The 20,667-nt window shown below is 40.9% G+C and overlaps 1 long non-coding RNA gene across 1 annotated transcript; it reads left to right on the top strand.

Annotated features, from left to right (window-relative positions):
- The first annotated feature begins 397 nt into the window (after positions 1-397).
- Positions 398-20,451, top strand: LOC149310451 (uncharacterized). The gene is made up of 5 exons (XR_016281578.1): positions 398-1,104; positions 1,557-1,630; positions 6,813-6,862; positions 8,847-8,962; positions 19,981-20,451. It is a non-coding gene; the product is annotated as an uncharacterized LOC149310451 (long non-coding RNA).
- Positions 20,452-20,667: the final 216 nt, after the last annotated feature.

Raw genomic sequence — 20,667 nt, 5'->3', positions numbered from 1 at the left:
CTGCTCTTGAGCTCCAAACTGTGATTTTCACAGAACTGCTACTTTTTCTGTGACTGTGATTCATTCTGCTACTGAGCCTCCAAACTGTGAACTGCTACTTTTTCAGTGACTGTGATTCATTCTGCTACTGAGCCTCCAAACTGTGAACTGCTACTTTTTCAGTGACTGTGATTCATTCTGCTACTGAGCCTCCAAACTGTGAACTGCTACTTTTTCTGTGACTGTGATTCATTCTGCTACTGAGCCTCCAAACTGTGAACTGCTACTTTTTCAGTGACTGTGATTCATTCTGCTACTGAGCCTCCAAACTGTGAACTGCTACTTTTTCTGTGACTGTGATTCATTCTGCTACTGAGCCTCCAAACTGTGAACTGCTACTTTTTCTGTGACTGTGATTCATTCTGCTACTGAGCCTCCAAACTGTGAACTGCTACTTTTTCTGTGACTGTGATTCATTCTGTTACTGAGCTCCAACATAGTGTACAGATCACAGAAATCACAGAAAATCACAGAAATCACAGAAAATCACAGTTTTGAATCACAGGTATTTTAAAATCACAGTAACAGTTTTCACTGATATCTGTAAATCACAGTTATTCCATTCTCTGAGACAAACCCACTGGGGAAACAACTGCCAAAATAGGGGGGGGGGGGACCTTGGTGGAAAAAGCTGAAGGAAACAGGCCAACAAATGTAGAGTATAGAAGGGAAGATGTCGGAACAGATATTGTGTGTTTCTGTTGTGTTTCTTGATACAAATGTTCCTACTGTTGGTCCTCCCCAACCAGTATTTCTTGCTGTATTATGTATGATTTCTTCGTCCTTTCCTCTATTGCCTTTTCTGCTGCTTCTGAGTAGATTGATGGGAAATTCTTGCCATCTAAGTGAGGTGAAAGCTGACTTTTCAGTTTATTTATGTTATTATTTTATTTATTTTATTTGTATGCCACCTTTCTCGAGTAAGGAATAAGTAAGGACTAGTAAGGAGTAAGAAAGAAGTAGAAATGGAGTAGAGGAAGAAGATGGAAATGAGGGGAAAGGGAAAAGAGAAAGAGAGTGGAAGGGGAAATGGAGAGAAAGGAATAAAAGGAAATACAGAATGCTGTAAGTTACAGAATGTGAATTTGTTGTATGTAAAATGCAATATCAGTTTTAAAACTATGAGGATTTTTGTAGCATATTAGTATATTATTTTAGTATTTAATATTTTAACATTTTATGCTGTTTGTTTTTTATTGTATATGTTCTGAAGTACTGCCCTTTGGTGGAAAGGGTGTTAGAAATAAACATCATTATCATCATCATCATCATCATCATCATCATAATTTAAAAACACCACATTAAAGTACTATAAAACTGCTTTAAAAATTTACAAAAGTTAAAAATAGATGAAATATCTGTCTATATCAAAAACCTTCTTGGACATGGACCATAGCCTTGCATGCATAAATTCCCATGTTCAGTGCCTGTTCAAAAATATCAGTGTAGAATATTATTATTATTATTATTATTATTATTATTATTTCTTATCCACCTTTCCTCATGGCTCGAGGCAGGAAAAAACAACAGGCCAACAAATACACAACATTGGCTGAAAATACACATCAGTTTAAAGGAACAAACAAGACAAGTACGTATTAAAACAATCCACATTTAAAATTTACAGTTTGAAATTATATACAATGTACACAGTGAGGTGGATCAATAGTGCCTATCCAGACATTAAAAATGGACTAAAGCTCAGAGTGACCAGATGTTCTCACCAGGAGGACAAGGGACCACAAAATGTAGGACATTCAAGAACAATGTAGGCCATTGCAAGGTAAATGTTAAAAACCCTAATATAAATATAAATTCATGTTTCTTGATCATGCTCAAAATGGAGAACATTTTGGAATTCTTCCTGGACAGAAAGCTAAAATGTAGGACATGTCCTGGAAAATGATGACATCTGGTCATCCATCTTAAGATGCAGATTTAGTTCTGCTTAGTTACAAGTATAACTGATGTTGTTTACTGTATATACAGAGGACCCTTGTTATACGCTTGGGTTTGGTTCCAAGATCCCCCGTGGATAACAAAATCCATGTATGCTGAAGTCCCATTGAATATAATTGCATAGCAAAATGGTGTCACTTATAAAAAATGGAAAATCAAGAGAAATTTACACTTTTTTTAACATTTTCAAACCGTGGAGGCTTGAATCCGTGTATAAAAAATCCATGTATAAGAAGGGCCGACTGTATTCATGTATAAGACTAGAAATTTTAGTCAAAAATTGACCCAAAAAACCTGAGATGATTTATCCACATGTCAGTGTAAATACTGTACTTTAACTCTTCTTATATATATTAAAAGAGAGCCATCTCATTTCTCTGAATAGTGTGGTAAAAGGCAAGAGCTTAGTCCATCCTGGGAGCACCAAAAAGAAGCATGGATCCCCTCTACTCTCTCATCCATCCAACCTTTAGGGTGCACACAGTTATGCCTGCCAGAATTTTCTAAATTATTTGTCATCATTTTGCTTTGTATCATCCTTTACATCTTTTGTTACATGCCCCTAAGTTTTACCCTTGACTTATCCATGGGTCATATCAAAATCCATACTTTTGGCCCCCAAACTGCCCTTGAGTTATACATGAAGTTATAGTCAAGTATATACAGTACTTTTTAGTGGTTCTTGCCGTCTGAAATATAGAGTCTACACAAAGCCTACTTGGTGATGGCACTTGCACTGAGTAATGCTGTCTCCAGACATATTTATCTTATCTCTGTTGATGTCCCATACCAGGAGAAAAGTGGGATATAAAATCAATATGTTTAATATTGCTACTGAATACAATAGCTTTGTATTTTTTCTCAGCTTTAAAAAAAAATCTGTTGCTTAAACAGTAGTCCCTCCACATTCACTGGGGTTAGGGGTAAAGGACCCCGTGAATGTGAAAAACCCTAAATTATTATTTTTACCTAAGAAAACACCTCTATAGGAATTTCCAGGTCCTGCTGTGCATCTTGATGGTCAACATCTGTTGATCATAGAACTATGCTGGAGGACCTACAAATGCTTAGAAACTTCTAGGTTCTCCAGCACAACTCTGTGGTCAACTTCTGGCAGAGTGGCATTGGAAGACCTAGAGATTCCTGGAGAGAGCATATTAGTAAAAACCACAAATAGTCATATCCACAAAAGTCAAATCCGTAAATGTGGAGGGCCAACTGTAGTGTTTTTAATTTTGCTTATTGTTTTCACTCTTCTGTATGTCAGTGTTTGAGTCAGTGTGGCATAGTGGTTTGAATGCTAGACTATGACTCTAGAGAACAGGGGTCGAATCCCAGCTCAGCCATGTAAAAAGCCACTGAGTGACCTGAGGCAAATAACACAATCTCAGCCTCAGAGGATGGCAATGGCAAACTCCCTCTGAAGAAACTTGCCACAAAAACCCTGTGATAGGTTCGCTTTAGGGTCACCATAAGTTGGAAGCAACTTGAAGGGACACAACAACAACAATGTCAATGTTTGTGTTTTACTGTAACATTTGTTTCTTTGCATTACACTTGTTGAAAAACAGAGTATAATCAAATAACAAAATAATTTATGTAGATCTTTATGTAGATCGGCCTCAGAGGGAGCCATCAGGCAGACCAGCAACATCTTGGACTGCCTGAAGGAAGAGGCCCCTCCCTCCTCAACTGTCATCTCGGCCTCAGAGGGAGCCATCAGGCAGACCAGCAACATCAGGGACTGCCTGAAGGAAGAGGCCCCTCCCTCCTCAACTGTCATCTTGGCCTCAGAGGGAGCCATCAGGCAGACCCAGCAACATCGGGGACTGCCTGAAGGAAGAGGCCCCTCCCTCCTCAACTGTCATCTCGGCCTCAGAGGGAGCCATCAGGCAGACCCAGCAACATCGGGGACTGCCTGAAGGAAGAGGCCCCTCCCTCCTCAACTGTCATCTCGGCCTCAGAGGGAGCCATCAGGCAGACCAGCAACATCAGGGACTGCCTGAAGGAAGAGGCCCCTCCCTCCTCAACTGTCATCTCGGCCTCAGAGGGAGCCATCAGGCAGACCCAGCAACATCTTGGACTGCCTGAAGGAAGAGGCCCCTCCCTCCTCAACTGCCATCTCGGCCTCAGAGGGAGAGATCAGGCAGACCAGCAACATCTTGGACTGCCTGAAGGAAGAGGCCCCTCCCTCCTCAACTGTCATCTCGGCCTCAGAGGGAGCCATCAGGCAGACCAGCAACATCTTGGACTGCCTGAAGGAAGAGGCCCCTCCCTCCTCAACTGTCATCTCGGCCTCAGAGGGAGCCATCAGGCAGACCAGCAACATCTTGGACTGCCTGAAGGAAGAGGCCCCTCCCTCCTCAACTGTCATCTCGGCCTCAGAGGGAGCCATCAGGCAGACCCAGCAACATCTTGGACTGCCTGAAGGAAGAGGCCCCTCCCTCCTCAACTGCCATCTCGGCCTCAGAGGGAGCCATCAGGCAGACCCAGCAACATCTTGGACTGCCTGAAGGATGAGACTTCTCCCTCCTTTAACTGTATTTTTATTGTATTAACGATTTTACTGTACACCGCTATGATCATCGCGGAATAGCGGTCTATAAATAAAACATATTATTATTATTATTATTATCTTGTATTTCGTCTCCGGCCTTCTTCCAGGGAGCTAAGCATTGTTTTATGTATGTCTCTATATAATTTTGTCCTTAGAAAAGTGGTGTGGCACATTAGGTTAAGTGATATTATCTTTCCCAATGCCTGTCAGTGAGCTTTGTGGCAGATATCGGAGTTGACCTGTATAGTGAATTTCCACGCAGTAGCTTTTGCATTGATTTCTCATTCCAATAGCATGTTTTTCTGTATGCATCTTTAGCACACTAAATTGAAGACCACACTATTTTGAAGATAGGGACTCCATGCTTGTAGTAAATCAGGTAACGCCAAATGTAGGCACACCCAGTGGCATCACTAGGGTTGGTGTCACCTGGTGCAGTAACTCATGGTGTCACACCCCCTCCATTGACCTCCTCCCATACTGCACCATACAGAATCCTTAGGAGTGTTTTTGTACTAATGTTACTCATAAATCATAATTCCCATATATCACTGAATGTAATGGCAATAGTTGTGACATAACCAACTAGCAAAATTAAAATTATACCTGTAAATTACAGTATCATATGTACAGCTTAAATGTATTTACATGTACATAGTTTCATGTGGTTAAAGTGAAAATTTGGTAAGATATGATGTTTTTAAAGAAAATTTTAAAATATTTTAAATTAAATGTTTAATTTTAATTAAAAAAAATAAAACCCTGAGACCTCTCTCTCCTCCCACTGAGCCTCACCTCAGTCACCCCATGTGTTCCAGCATTATAAAGGGATGTAGGCAAATGCCACAGCCTGTTTCTATAAAAAGGCAGATGTTTGAGGAGCAGTGGTGTCACACACACCCTCAGAGTGTCACCTAATGTGGCCCACAGGCTCCTACTAATGCCTCTTTTGCTACCCCCTTTGCCCCCACAGTCCAGTAAGGCACTGGACAGATCACTCTGATTGGAGTTTGAACTGATCACTTGAAGAGCACTTTTGAAATCCGGCTGAGGGCTCCAATTTTTCTTCTCCCAGTAAATGTATTTTTATTTGAAATTGTAGCTAATGACAAAATGTAGAAACACTGGATTAATTAAGGATAATAATAATGTATCTTGACAAAGAAAAACAAAAGGGTAATAATATGAACATAGGAAAAAGTATATGTAGGCCAAGGCAACAAAACAGTTGTTTGAATTTGGTCTTGAGTAGTTAATTTTTAAAAAATAATGTAATGACCAGAGTGTAAAGATATACAGCTGAACACTAAAGTCAGAATCGTGCAAGCAATTGTATTCCCTATTACCATGTACAGCTGTGACAGGTAGACAGTGAAGAAAGCAGATAGAAAGAAAATTAATTCATTTGAGATGTGGTGCTGGAAAAGAGTGCCCAGCAAATGGGTCCTTCAACAGATCAAGCCAGAACTCTCCCTGGAAGCCAAGATGACTAAATTGAGGTTGTCATACTTCAGCCACATAATGAGAAGGAATGACTCATTAGAAAAGACAATGATGCTAGGAAAGGTAGAGAGAAGTAAAAAGAAAGGAAGACTGCATGCCAGATGGATAGACAACCAGGGAGACCATGGGCCTGAGCTTGTAGGACCTGTTGGGCAGGAAGGTAGAGGATAGGGGGGCTTGGAGATGTCTCATTCACAGGGTCGCCATGAGCTGAGATCAACTCAATAGCAGCTAACAACAATGACCAGAGGAAGGCAAGAGCAAACCAACAAGTTCTCCAAAGAAAACCCCTTAGGGCAGTGGTTCTCAATCTTCCTAATGCCAGGACCCTTTAATACAGTTCCTCATGTTGTAGTGACTCCCAACCATACAATTATTTTCATTGCTACATGCAAATATGTGTTTTCCAATGGTCTTAGGCGATCCCTGTGAAAGGGTCATTCGACCCCCCCCCAAAGGGGTCCTGACCCACAGATTGGGAACCACTGCCTTAGGGTCACCATAAGTCAGAAATTACTTGAAGGGACACAATAACCACAATGTTTAAAACAAGCATTTAAAGAAAATGGGCAATGGGGAGAAGAGTCTTTGTAAACAAATGAAATAAAAGGCCACCAAATTTGCCTGAAATATGTCTTACTTTTTTTCTGTCTGCATGCATTTATAAGTTAGGAAGTCATTTTTAATAGCAGAGGATAATTCCAAATTCTGACCATTCTGACAGATAGGGCTTTTGTATCTTTCCATCTTCTAGTGACTTCCAATCAACAGTCGCTGAGGACCTGAATTTGCCCATCTTGTAAAGTATGTAGGAATTGACTGCAATGGGCTTTTAATGATGTGCTGTCTTGTTGATTTTTATCTTCTGTTCTGAATGGATTTTTAATGGTTTGTCTTCTGTAGATTGCTTAATAGTATTTTAAATTAGCTTTTATTATGTATTACTGATCTTTTGTATGCATTTTAATATGTTTTAAAAAATATTATTTGAGCTGCCTTGAATCCAACTATTGGGATAAAGGCAGGATGTAAATGAATCCAATAGAGGCCTTGAGCAGATGGGGCGAAAGAAGCAACCAGAGACCACTCCCGCCCTGATGGCTGTGGGACCATGGTGACCAGGTGCTGCAGTTCTAAGACTGGCCACTTCCACAGTCCCAAACAGTCGGGTTTGGGCCTCCTTAGGTGACCTAAGTGCAGCTTTGGTGCAGATGCTGGCCTCTTAAGATGTGTGTGTCATTTAATAGCATACTCCAAAGTGATCTGAAGCAGCTTTATTTTGGCCTGTCTGTATGGGCCCATACACACTGTGAAACGTTGGACCCTGACTCACACTGTGGAAAGGAAAAGTGGGTGATTCCAAAACTGTTCCAAACAACACCCTCTGGTTTGGGGCTGTTCAATCTATCCTTGTTAATAACATATTTATTTACTGTTCATTTCTAAATATTTGTCTTTAATCCCACTGCCTTAACTTTCCTGGCCACCATAATGTTGGGAAGTGGGAATGTTTTTTATTTGTTCCATTTTTCTTTTCTTTTTATTGGGCATTTGGACAGATATATCTTTCTTTATACATCTATAAATGGAAAGGAATGAAGATGTCCTTTTTTAATAATAATAAGATTATTTTTCAAGAAGTCTCATTCTGATTGCTATAGCCTTGCTCACTACTATGTAGCCTTTATAAGTTTTTTTTTAAAAAAAACAATACTTAGTTTTTCAGGAAGTGAAATATTCCTTCCCACTCCTCCCTGGTCATTAAGATGATCCATCTGTAGGTCACCGTTTTCTCTTAAATTAAGTGTTTCCAACATTAGTTGTCTCTTCGCTGGAGAAGACCTACATCTGGAATTAAGATTTCTTTTCTTCCTTTCTTGAAAAGATAAAATGGAAAGAATATAGAATAAATAAAAGGACATTGTCTTAATGTACAGTAGTTTATTTGGGTCTCTCATCTACAGAAGGTGTTTTATGGTTTGTTACTCTGTTACTTCCTTGTCCCTATATCCTTGCATTTTAGCTGTTAGCAAATTTTTGTGTAAATTGTATAGGGATGTGCAATGTCCCTGACCCTGATCCACTTCCAATTTAGTTCTGAATGATTCCAAGTTGATCTGGGTCTCATTGGAGATTTGAAAATCTGTTTTTGTGCCTCTCTTTGACTTGTGTTAAGAAATAAAAATAACCATAACTTTTTTAAAAAATTAACAGAAACACATAAAACTTGGACGCAAAAAGCACCTTCAGATGGAAGAAACCATGCCAAATTACACACATACTGGTACAAGGGTTAAATCTTATACCAAAAGTGAACTGCAGAAATTATGCAGTTTGAAACGGCTTTAACAGCCATGGCTCAATGCTATGGAATTCTGGGGTTTGTATTTTTGTGAGATTTAGCCTGCTAGGTCAAAAAGTGCTGGTGTTATAAACTACAAATCCCAGGATTCCATAGCATTGAGCCATGTGTTAGTGTGTTAAAGTGATGTCAAACTGCATTATTTCTGCAGTGCAATGCAGCATTAGCCTTCTTTAAAGTGTGCATTAGTGTGTTAAAATTTGCTAATATGTGTGCTGCTTCTCTCCACTGCATTAGTAGCAGTTATTTAGGTATGCTGTTTTTGCTGTGTGTGTGTGTGTGTAAAAATGATATAGGATCAAATGAGAAATCATATTTTTACTAATATTGCAGAGGTGTTTCCTCAAGTGTTGAAAACATCTGTTTCTTTTAGCATATAATTTCCTTCACTTATGTATCTTATGCTTAACATGCTTTGTTTTGCAGTTCCTTGCTGGAAGATAAAACCTGAATTGGCAAGCTTCATTCTGAGGAAATCTGCTTGTGAGAAGGATAACAGGTTAATGGCAGGAATATAGGTTCCTTTAACATTCAGTTTAGAGGTAGGTGATTTCTGAGGATCCAGCAGCCATTTTTGTCTTCTCTAGACCTTTGTAATCTTTGGACCTCCTCCTGATCCCCACATACTTTGCCATTTTCGGACTTCATTTTTTTAAACTGTGACTTGCAGAAGCCTTGGAGGGCACATTTTGCTCTCAAAACGTAATTGACTCTATGCTTTTTTTGTTTGTTGTTCCTAAGTTTGGGTCAACAGAGATTTATGGGGGAATTACATTTAGAGGGCCAATCATACTTCCCAGAGGCATTGCCAGTTTTGGAACTTAATTTGGGAAGAAGTGCTGAGGAGGGCACATGGGGCTCTGTGGGACCTTCAGATTCCACCCTCAATTCTAATTTGACACAGAATACATAAGATCAGAGAGACAAAAAAGAGAAAGGAGAATGAACACACTAAACGCACAGCATAAATGGAAATGAAATTGAAAATGAAAATGAAAGGCAACTTAAACTAGGAAGAAAGGTGAGGGAGAGGGTAAGGGGGAAAGTGAAATGCCACTACTTTAAAAACGAAGACACTCAGATTCAAATAATGAACAACAAATATTATAAAGAGTAAATCAAGACGGGGCTGGTTTGGGAAAGGATGAGAAAATGAGAATTGGAGGCTGGGTATACGTATAATGAAAAAAACTAAACCCACTGAAGGCACCAGATCCCATCTGTTCTTGGAAGCTACCGTAAGTAGAGTCAGCCCTGGTTAGTACTTGTTTGGGAAACCACAAAGAAATACCAGATGCTGTAGGCTAAAGTTCAGAGGAAGGCAATGGCAAACTGCTATGAAATTCATGGGCTCCCCCAAAGGCAATAGGTGACTTGACGTCACATAGACACACACTAGTATGATGAAGGAAAGAAAAACACTAGCTGCAGTAAACATGATGTTCGTTAGTAGTTATGATGCGTTTTGGAGCTGGGAGTTTCACTTTAAATTTTAGTCTGCTGGTTTGGTACTTATTTAGACTTGGATGCTTTTCATTCCTTCACTAAAAGGTCTGATTAGATTACAAAACATTTAATACTTGAGTAACCAGATTAATATTAAACTACATGTAAATACTGAAATATTGCCCCATGTCTTGTATGACCTTTTCACCAAATGTCTTCCAAATAAGAGACATGCAATCCTGTCAAACGATGCTTGCTTTCTGATTTTGCGTGTTTGGCTTGTGAAAGATATTTGGCACCTAGCAATAAAGGCCACTTGGGCAAGCCATTTTGTCTGTGCCCATGTGTGTAGCAGTGGTTGAGCTGACCCAATAATTGGGCAATGTAAGCTCAATATGTCCAGGTGACCAAGATGTTAAAAAGCCTGGAAAACAAGGCATATGAGGAACTAACTGCTCAGGGAGCTGGGTATATTTATCTGGGACAAAAAGAGAGGTGCTACAGCAGGCAAGGGATGTCAAGTAGAAGATTGAGCAAGCTTATTTTCTGCTACTCTAGAGATGAGAACACAGAACAGTGCATTCAAATTACAAGAAAAGATATTCCACCTAAGTATTAGGAGGTACCTCTGTAGAAAGGTTTCACAGTGGAATGGATCACCCGAGATGATGGTAGACTTACTTTCCTTAGATATCTTTAAACAGGGGTTGGATGGCCATTTCTCAGGAGTGCTGCAGTTATGTAGTCCTACATGGCAGGGGTTGAGTTAGATGGCCCTTGCAGTCCCTTCCAACTCTGTGATACTGATTGGATGGAAACTACAGATGTTCATTGTCCTGTATTCCCAGAGTTAGACTGTTTCTCTCAGATGCAGTGGAAGTCAATTTTGTCAGTCAGTTTTTTGTTTTGACCAGCAAAAGGTACTTGGCAGTGCTGTACAGAGTGTGATGCTAATTGACCAGAAAGGAACCCATCAATGCACTTACTACAGTCTTATCTGTTTGAGTAGCCTTCTTCATTCTGGAAAGTATCCCCTCCATGCTCTGTCTGGAGTGAATGAGTTAATGACATGATCCAGGTAAACTTTAAAACTGTCTTACTGTTTGTAGTAAATACTCGATTTCTAAAGGTTTAGAGATAAAGGAAGCTGAGCAAGTTGCTCTGTTGGAGAATCCTTGTCCAGTGTATCTAGTCTAAATAACTAAGAACTAGGAATTCTATACTTAAAGACTACACTTAAAATAATTGGGAGAAAGACAGAATATAAATAAACATAAACATGATAATACAAAAGAGCACTGCCAGTCATCTGAGTTAATAGCCAGTTATCATTAAAAAATCAGTTGACCCAGGCTAGTTTTTTCAAGGAGAGAAGTTGGATGCTCTTGCTTAGAAAAACTGTATCTGAATATTTCCAGGGCAGTATTTATTAGTCTGTTGCAGCAAAAGACAAGATGCATGTTTATATTTAATTTTTATTGTGTTTATTTTAATGGTTTTCATTATTACGATATCTCATTGCCTGATTTACTTGTAATTTAATCATGTTTCTTCACCTTGACCACAATTCTTTAGTGGAAAAGCTAGATAGCATGTAATGTTTTTAAAAACTTTCACGGACTGCAGCACACTTCATTATGGCAGATAATTAACCCATGTAGACTTATGCATCACCAAAATGATAACTTTAAGTGCCACAAGCCCTGGAAGGGACAAGTAATTCATTTCTTTTTGGCAGTTGTTTTGGTAGAAGAAACCTAAAAAAACAACATACCAAAAATTGCTTTCTCCAACATTTGGTAACTTGTACACTAAATGTATGCAACATGTAATCATAGAATCTTAGAGCTGGAAGGGGCCACAAGGTCCCTTCACCATGCAGAAATCCACCTTTACAGTACTCCTTAAAAATGCCCATCCCACTTCTGTTTAAATGTAAACATTTAGCTAAGTGTGAAGTCGAAGGCTTTCATGGCTGGCATCCATGGTTTTGGGGGGTTTTTCGGGCTATGTGGCCATGTTCTGGAAGAGTTTCTTTCTGACATTTCACCAGCATCTGTGGCTGGCATCTTCAGAGATCTCTGAAGATGCCAGCCACAGATGCTGACAAAACATCAGGAAGAATCTCTTCTAGAACATGGCCACATAGCCTGAAAAACCCACAAAAAACTATTTAGCTAAGTTTTCATGATACATGGGGAGAAGCAGGAACAGTTGCCTTAAATATTAAAGTGCATTGTCAAAAGCAAAAGTGATCACAGAATGAAAGATTTTTTTAAAAAATAGTTTTATGTGTTTATTGATATGGACAGAGCCTGAGCTTACATAACTTAACCTGATTTCATCAGATTATTTGCATTGATAATGGTATATCATACTGTGGCATTATCATGGTGGAACTGGACTTAACAGCTAGCTAAAAGGGAATAACAACTGGTTATCAAAAATGGCCACAATTTTTGACACACACACCCATATTGAAATGAGCTAGTGTGGTGTAGTAGTTTTGAGTGTTTAACTACAACTCTGGAAATGAGGGTTCAATTCTCCACTTGACCATGAAACCCACTGGGTTACTTGGGCAAGTCACATGCTCTCAACCTCAGGGGAAGGCAAAGGCAACCTCCTCTGAACAAATATTACCAAGAAAACCCTATGATAGGGTTGCCTTGGGGTTGCCAGAAACAGCTTGAAGGCACACAACAATCATAATATTGAAGTACCTTACCAAGTGATTGTTGAGATTACCATATTTATGTTTATGAAGTACTTTAAAAATGCTGTATAAATACAGAAAAATAACCTCCATGATTAATCTGTCAACTTGTAAAAGAAAGAACACATTCTAACATTCAAATAGAACAGATGACCACACACTCAGAAAGGAGAGATGTAGTAGTGATGGGCGACTTCAACTACCCTGATATTTGCTGGAAGTCAAACTCAGCAAAATCCTCAAGGTCTAGCAAATTCCTCACTTGCCTGGAAGACAATTTCATGGTCCAAAAGGTGGAAGAGGCAACAAGGGGGACAGCTATTTTAGATCTGATCCTAACCAACAAGGATGACTTGGTTAATGGGGTGCAAGTGGTGGGATCATTAGGTGGAAGTGACCATGTTCTCCTGGAGTTTGTAATACAGTGGAAAGGAGAAGCCAGGCAGAGTCAGACACGCATCCTAGACTTTAGGAGAGCGAATTTCAGTAAACTTAGAGAAGTATTGAGGGCGATTCCATGGTCAGAAATACTAAAAGATAAAGGAGTTCAGGATGGATGGGAGTTTCTCAAAAGAGAGATACTGAAGGCACAACTTCAAACAGTTCCAGTGAGAAAGAAAAACGGGAGGTGTCTCAAGAAACCAGGATGGATGACTAAGGAACTTTCAACTGAGCTAAGTTTGAAATGGAACATGTATAAGAAATGGAAAAAGGGGGAAATCACAAAAAAGGAATTCAAAGAAATAGCAGGCATGTGTAGGGGTAAAGTCAGAAAAGCTAAAGCGCAGAATGAACTCAGGCTTGCTAGAGAGGTTAAGAACAATAAAAAGGGCTTTTTTGGATATGTCCGCAGCAAAAGGAAGAAGAAGGAAACGGTAGGGTCACTGCGTGGAGAAGATGGCAAAATGCTAACAGAAGACAGAGAAAAGGCAGAATTACTCAACACCTTCTTTGCCTCAGTCTTCTCAGAAAAGGCAAAGGGTGCTCAACCTGAGGATAATGGAGCAGAGGACAGAATAGGGGAATTTCAGCACAGAATAAGTAAAGAGATAGTAGAGGAACACCTTATTAATCTAAATGAATTTAAGTCTCCGGGACCAGATGAACTCCATCCAAGGGTATTAAAAGAACTGGCAAATGTAATATCGGAGCCATTGGCAATAATCTTTGAAAACTCCTGGAGAACAGGAGAGATCCCAGCTGACTGGAGGAGGGCAAACGTTGTCCCCATCTTCAAAAAGGGGAAAAAAGAGGATCCCAACAATTATCGTCCAGTTAGTCTGACATCAATACCAGGAAAGATTCTGGAGCAGATCATTAAACAGAGAGTCTGTGAACATCTAGAAGGCAATGCCATAATCACAAAAAGTCAACATGGGTTTCAGAGAAACAAGTCATGCCAGACAAACCTAATCTCTTTCTTTGATAAAATTACCAGCTTGGTAGATGAAGGGAATGCTGTGGATATAGTATATCTTGATTTCAGTAAGGCCTTTGACAAGGTTTCCCATGACATTCTTGCAAACAAGCTTGTAAAATGTGGGCTAGACAAAGGAACTGTTAAATGGATCTGTAATTGGTTGACCGGCCGAACCCAAAGGGTGCTCAACAATGGCTCCTTTTCATCCTGGAGAGAAGTGACCAGTGGGGTCCCACAGGGCTCTGTCCTGGGCCCAGTGCTATTCAACATCTTTATCAATGACCTGGATGACAGAATTGGGAGCATACTTATCAAATTTGCAGATGACACCAAATTAGGAGGAATAGCTAATACCCCAGAGGACAGGATCAAGATTCAAAATGACCTGAATAGACTAGAAAGTTGGGCGAAAGCTAACAAAATGAAATTCAACACAGAGAAATGTAAGGTATTGCACTTAGGGCGGAAAAATAAAATGCACAGATATAGGATGGGTGACACCTGGCTGAATGAAACTACGTGTGAAAGGGATCTAGGAGTCCAAGTAGACCACAAGTTGAACATGAGTGAACAGTGTGATGCGGCAGCTAAAAAGGCCAATGCTATTTTAGGCTGCATCAATAGAAGTATAGTGTCTAGATCAAGAGAAGTAATAGTGCCACTGTATTCTGCTCTGGTCAGGCCCCACCTAGAATATTGTGTCCAGTTCTGGGCACCACAATTCAGAAAGGACATTGAGAAACTGGAGCGTGTCCAAAGGAGGGCGACAAAAATGGTGAAGGGTCTGGAAACCATGCCCTATGAGAAACGACTTAGGGAGCTGGGGATGTTTAGCCTGGAGAAAAGAAGGTTAAGAGGTGATATGATAGCCCTGTTTAAATATTTGAAAGGATGTCATATTGAGGAGGGAGCAAGCTTGTTCTCTGCTGCTCCAGAGAACAGGACCCGGAACAATGGATGCAAGCTACAGGAAAAGAGATTCCACCTGAACATTAGGAGGAACTTCCTGACAGTAAGGGCTGTTCGACAGTGGAATGCACTCCCTCGGAGGGTGATAGAGTCTCCTTCCTTGGAGGTCTTTAAACAGAGGCTGGATGGCCATCTGTCAGGGATGCTTTGAATTGGATTTCCTGCATGGCAGGGGGTTGGACTGGATGGCCCTAGTGGTCTCTTCCAACTCTATGATTCTATGATTCTATGATTCTATGAAATTCATGTTGCTACTTCTTAATAATAAAATAATACCCACTTCTGACACATTAGTTGAAACCTGTCTTCCAAAAAGACAGGAAGGCAGAAATGAGGCATTGTCCTAATAACCCAGAATGACTCCTCTACCCCTTTAAAAAATCGTTCGTGCCTGTTCTTTTATCTTGTTCATTCAAGATACTCAAAAAATTAATTCAGCTGGTCTTTTAAAGTTCAAATTCAGTGGAGGGTGATCATCTTCATAGTATTCTGCTTGTGCAGCAACCCATAATTGTCCAACTTTGCAGTTCTGTTTCTGTGACCTCAAGGCCTACCTCTTTCAAAGCCCCTTCTTCACTTGCTATGAGTCATCTCCAGTACTTGTAATTGCTTATAGTTCATGTTATTCCCCATTCTCTTTGGCCTAACATTCCTGTCATTGCCTCCCCCACGACTGAACTTTGCTTTGTAAGCCCTTGGGGCAGAGTTCTATACTTTTGCTTACATTGCTTTGTGAAATTCTTTATACATTGATGGCACATACAAATTAAGTGATGAAATATTAAGTTCTCAGTATCTCTGTCCAATAACATTTGCCTTTTCAACCTAAAGAATAAAACAGAAATCTTCAGCATAATCGACCCACAGAAACCACAGTGAGATGCCTAAACACTGTTGTGATGGATGTGTGCAAGTGCCATATCTACTTAGTTGTAACTAGAGAGGAAATCCTCGAGCAAATAGACCACAGATCTTCCTGAAATTTGAAGTCATTTGAGCTGGAGCTTGAGAGCTTCTTACATGGGAATATATCAATTATACAATTAGAGGTGGAATAACATGTTGCTTTAACTGACACTTGTTCCAAAGTCTATATTTACCAATGGGATTCATACAGGGGCTGGGGGGATGGATGGATAGATGGACAGACGGAAGAAGGGCTCAAAATTGGGCAGGGAGATGCAGGTCCTTTTCAGCCTGCTGATTTTGTTTCCTATAAAAGCAACATTAACTCATTTCATTCAAAGCTGAGCTTGCTTGAAATCCTGAAGTCCATTTGAGAAAAAAAATAATAAAACTATTGAGTGGTTGGAGAGCATTGCCAGTACATGACCTCCAACTGTCCAGTTTTGGCAAAGACAGTCCCAATTACACACTTTCCCAGTGACATTAAATTATTATTATTATTATTATTATTATTATTATTAACCTTTATTTATAAAGCGCTGTAAATTTACACAGCGCTGTACATACAGTCTTTTTAATTAGACGGTTCCCTGCCCTCAGGCTTACAATCTAAAAAGACACCACACAAAAGGAGAAGGGAGCAGTGGTGGGGAAGGGGATGAGGTCCAGCAGTTCCTCTCTACCTCCAAGGCCTGGACCAAGGCAGATGGACTGGAGGGAGGGCTTAGCTTCATAATGGATGGTTAATCTTCATCCAGGGAGGCAAGCAACAATTATGCAAGGCCTGGGAACGCTTCTCTGAACAGGACGGTCTTCAACTCTGTTTTGAAGCTGGTTAAAGAAGTGATGGCTCTTGTTCGTGGGGGAAGAAGGTTCCAGGAGTGAGGGGCAGCGAGTGAAAAGGGGCGAATCCGAGATGGGGCAGAGGAAATCCTGGGCTGGGACAGCAGGCCTTGACTACCAGAACGGAGAGCCTGAGTGGGAAGGTGAGGAGAAAGAAGGTCTGCTAAGTAAGGAGGGGCCAGCCCATGGAGGGCTTTAAATGTGGACAGCAGAAGCTTATACTGAATGCGGAAAGGCAGGGGGAGCCAGTGATGGGATGCCAGCAAAGGAGAGATATGGTCAGAGCGGTGGGCGGATGTGATAATGTGTGCAGCTGAATGCTGGACAGAAATTAAAGGACGGAGGTGAGAAAGAGGAAGCCCTGCCAGAAGGATGTTACAGTAATCAAGTCGTGAGACCACTAGGGCATGGACCAGGATCTTGGCGGTAGAGTCGAAGAGAAATGGTCGGATTTTGGCAATATTGTACAAAAGGAATCTACAAGCCTTGGCTGTGGTCTGGATCTGAGGGATACACGACAGAGAAGAGTCAAAGATGAAACCAAGACTGCGGGCTTGCTGGACTGGTTGAATAGAAATGTTGTCCACAGAGACAGAAAAGGAGTGTTGAAGGGCGGACTTAGGAGGAAAGACAAGAAGCTCTGTCTTGGACATGTTGAGCTTCAAACGCCGATGGCGCATCCACTGCGAAACAGCTGTGAGACAAGACGAAACTTGCTGTTCAAGCCTTGGAGAAAGGTCAGGGGTGGAAAGATACAACTGGGTGTCATCGGCGTACAGCTGGTAGGAAAAACCAAAAGAGCTAAGGAGTTTACCTAAGGACAGTGTGTAGAGAGAAAACAGAAGGGGACCCAGAGCTGAGCCCTGGGGAACTCCAACAGATAAGGGAACAGGAGATGAAGTCTGACCACCAGTGACCACTGCAAAAGATCGTCCTGACAAATAAGATCTAAACCAGTCAAGAACAGAGTCTGAGAACCCAAGGTCAGAAAGTATATCAACTAGAAGACAGTGTTCAACGGTGTCAAAGGCTGCAGACAGATCAAGAAGGATGAGAACAGAATAAAGGCCATTAGCCTTGGCCCGTAAAAAGTCATTCGAGATCTTAGTGAGAGCTGTCTCTGTGGAATGCCTTGGGCAGAAACCAGACTGAAAGGGATCAAGAATGGAGTTGGCTTCAAGAAACTCTAGACAGCGAGAATAAACAACCTGTTCCAAAACCTTAGAAAGAAAGGGAAGAAGAGAAATCGGACAATAGCTAGACAAAGAGGAGGGGTCAAGGGAAGTTTTTTTCAGAATAGGGTAAATGAGAGCACGTTTGAAGACCGACGGGAAGAAGCCTGTAGAGAGAGAGAGATTGAAGATATGGAGAAGAGAGGGCAGAAAAGAAGGAGCGATAGAGATTAGAAGAGGAGTAGGAATTGGGTCAAGAAAGCAGGTTGCAGGTTTGGATGAGTTCAGAAGTGAAGAGAGTTCATGCAGAGGCAGGAGGAAACAGAAATTTTTTTAGGCGAGGGCGATAGAAGATTATGAGCAGAAGAAGAATCGGGGGGAACTATCTCAGAGCGAATAGTGGTGATCTTAGAGATGAAATAATTAGCAAAGTCATTAGGAGAGAATGATGAAGAGACAGGAGGAGAGGGAAGTTTAAGCAAAGTGTTGAAGGTGGAGAACAATTGCCGCGGGCGCCTCTCATTGGCAGAGATCAATTATTTGTAATAATTTTGTTTTGCCATAGAGAGGGCACGTGAGAAGGACGAAAGAACAAATTTGAAGTGGATAAAGTCAGCCCACTGTTTGGACTTTCTCCAAAGACATTCAGCCGCTCTAAAGCAGGACCGGAGAAACTTAATGATGGGGGTAAGCCAGGGCTGAGGCCTAGTCTTAGAGGAAGAAGTGCGTACAGAGACAGGGGCAAAATGGTCAAGAGTCGAGGAAAGAGTGGAGTTAAATAAAGACATTGCTGAATCAGCAGAATCCCCAGGATTTAGGGAAGAGAGAGATGAATCCAGGGTCTGACCAAGATGGTTAGAGTCAACAGACTGAAGGTTACAAAAATGCCGTTGAACAGTATGACGAGGAGGTGGAGTATAAGTGAGAGCAAAGGAGATTAAATGATGATCAGATAGTGGAAAGTCAAGTGTCAGGTAGTCAGAAATGGCACAGTTTGCAGCAAGAACTAGGTCAAGACAGTGACCAAGAGAATGAGTTGAAGAGTTGGAATGTGGTTGGAGGCCAAAAGAAGCTAGGAGAGAGTTGAAGTGAGACTTTGTAGGGTTATTGGACTCATCAATGTGGATATTAAAGTCACCTAGGATCAAAGTGGGGGCGGAATCTGAAAGAAAGAATGTCAGCCATGAATTGAAGTCTGAGAGGAACTGAGTGGCAGGACCAGGAGGGCGATAGATAACTGCAACCCGGAGCTGTAGAGGAGAAAAGAGTCTAATAGGATAAAACTCAAAAGAAGAGAAATGATAGCTGGGGAGAAAAGATAGAACTTGAAACTGGCAGGAATTAGATAGTTCCAGTTTCTCCCTGCCCCACTTTCCCCCTTTGTCCTCAGCTTACTTCAGTTACTGCAAACTGAGTTCAAAGTGCAAAAGTAGTTTGCATGCAGTTAACTCAGCAGAGAGAAGAGGAGAGGGCAGAATCTTGACTTTCCCACTGGACTTAGGCAAAGGCGAACTGCTACAGTCTCTCCTAGCTTGTCTGTTTTCCTTCATTAATAACTTTTGTCATGCTTTGTCTCAACTGTTTTTGTCACTCTTGTTTTGTTTGGTCATGTCTGTCTCAGTTTTCACCTATGAAATGTTGGTGGAAATGCAGGTGAGGTTAGAGCAAACAGTGGAGAGCTCCGTCTTATTTGTTATTTCTCTCGTATGAGTGCTCCTGCATTTGTGTGGCTCTGAGGCAAGAAGGCCACTCAGTCGTAGTCAACTTTGCAAAGTCCAGGAGCTATATTTCTGGCCTGGGACACTCTAGAGTCACATGGACTCTCAGAAAATTGGGTGATGAGGGCCCACATCATAAGTGACCAGTAGTCCATTTGTGGTTTTGACTAATAGGTTATTATCAGCCTTAGAGCAAGGCAAAGGCAAAACCCCTCAGAACAAATCACTGAATGTGTGACTGATTATTGCCATGTCTTAAGAGTGTTTTTTAATGGCAATTCTGATCAGAAACATAGCAGATAAAGCGGGGATTATCTGCTCCTGTTCCTATTGCATTAAAATCTTCTGAATCTCTTCTTAACACTCAAAGGGAAACCTTCTGCTGGAAGCTTCTGTCCTGTACTGAACTGCAACTCTGGAGGATGCATCTGACTGGACCCTGGCATAAGGGAAAGGTTAACACACATTCCGGTTGCACTTCAGATGTCAGAAAATGGGCATTGTCATTGCAATCGCTTAATTAACATCTCATCTAATTTGGCCCTTACTTTTCTGTAGCACTGTGCCAAGTGCTGGGCTGCTGTTATATTCTTATAGGCCACAAGAAGACTTACCTACCTGGAGCATCAGAACTGGAACAGTATTGTTTTGCTCTGGATTTTCTTTATAGCCTATTATTGTCCAAATGACATCAACTGATTTTAAACTAGCTACTGGCTAACTGGCATTTTATCTCAAGTCTGAGGACTAGATTTGATGAGTTGTGCAGCTTAGTTGTGCAGTCTTACTGTATCCATGGATTCTGCATCTATGGATTCATGGTGCATATATATATATATATATATATATATATATATATATCCTTGATTTTGCCATTTTATATAAGGGACACTATTTACTACACCACTGTGTATAATGGGACATGAGCATCCACAGATTTGGTATCAATGGGGGGAGGGGTGGTGGTCCAGGAATCAACCTCAGTGGATACCATGGCCCCACTATAAAGATTTATTCAGAAGAAAATCCCATTGTATTCATTGGAACTTAGTCCAAT

This window comes from Sceloporus occidentalis, unplaced genomic scaffold (genome assembly GCF_023333645.1).
Source record: "Sceloporus occidentalis isolate IW3139 unplaced genomic scaffold, rSceOcc1.0.p SCAF_6, whole genome shotgun sequence".
Classification (NCBI taxonomy): Eukaryota; Metazoa; Chordata; class Lepidosauria; order Squamata; family Phrynosomatidae; genus Sceloporus; species Sceloporus occidentalis.
The sequence above is the reverse complement of the archived record's forward strand: the minus strand, read 5'-3'. Positions and strand labels throughout refer to the sequence as shown.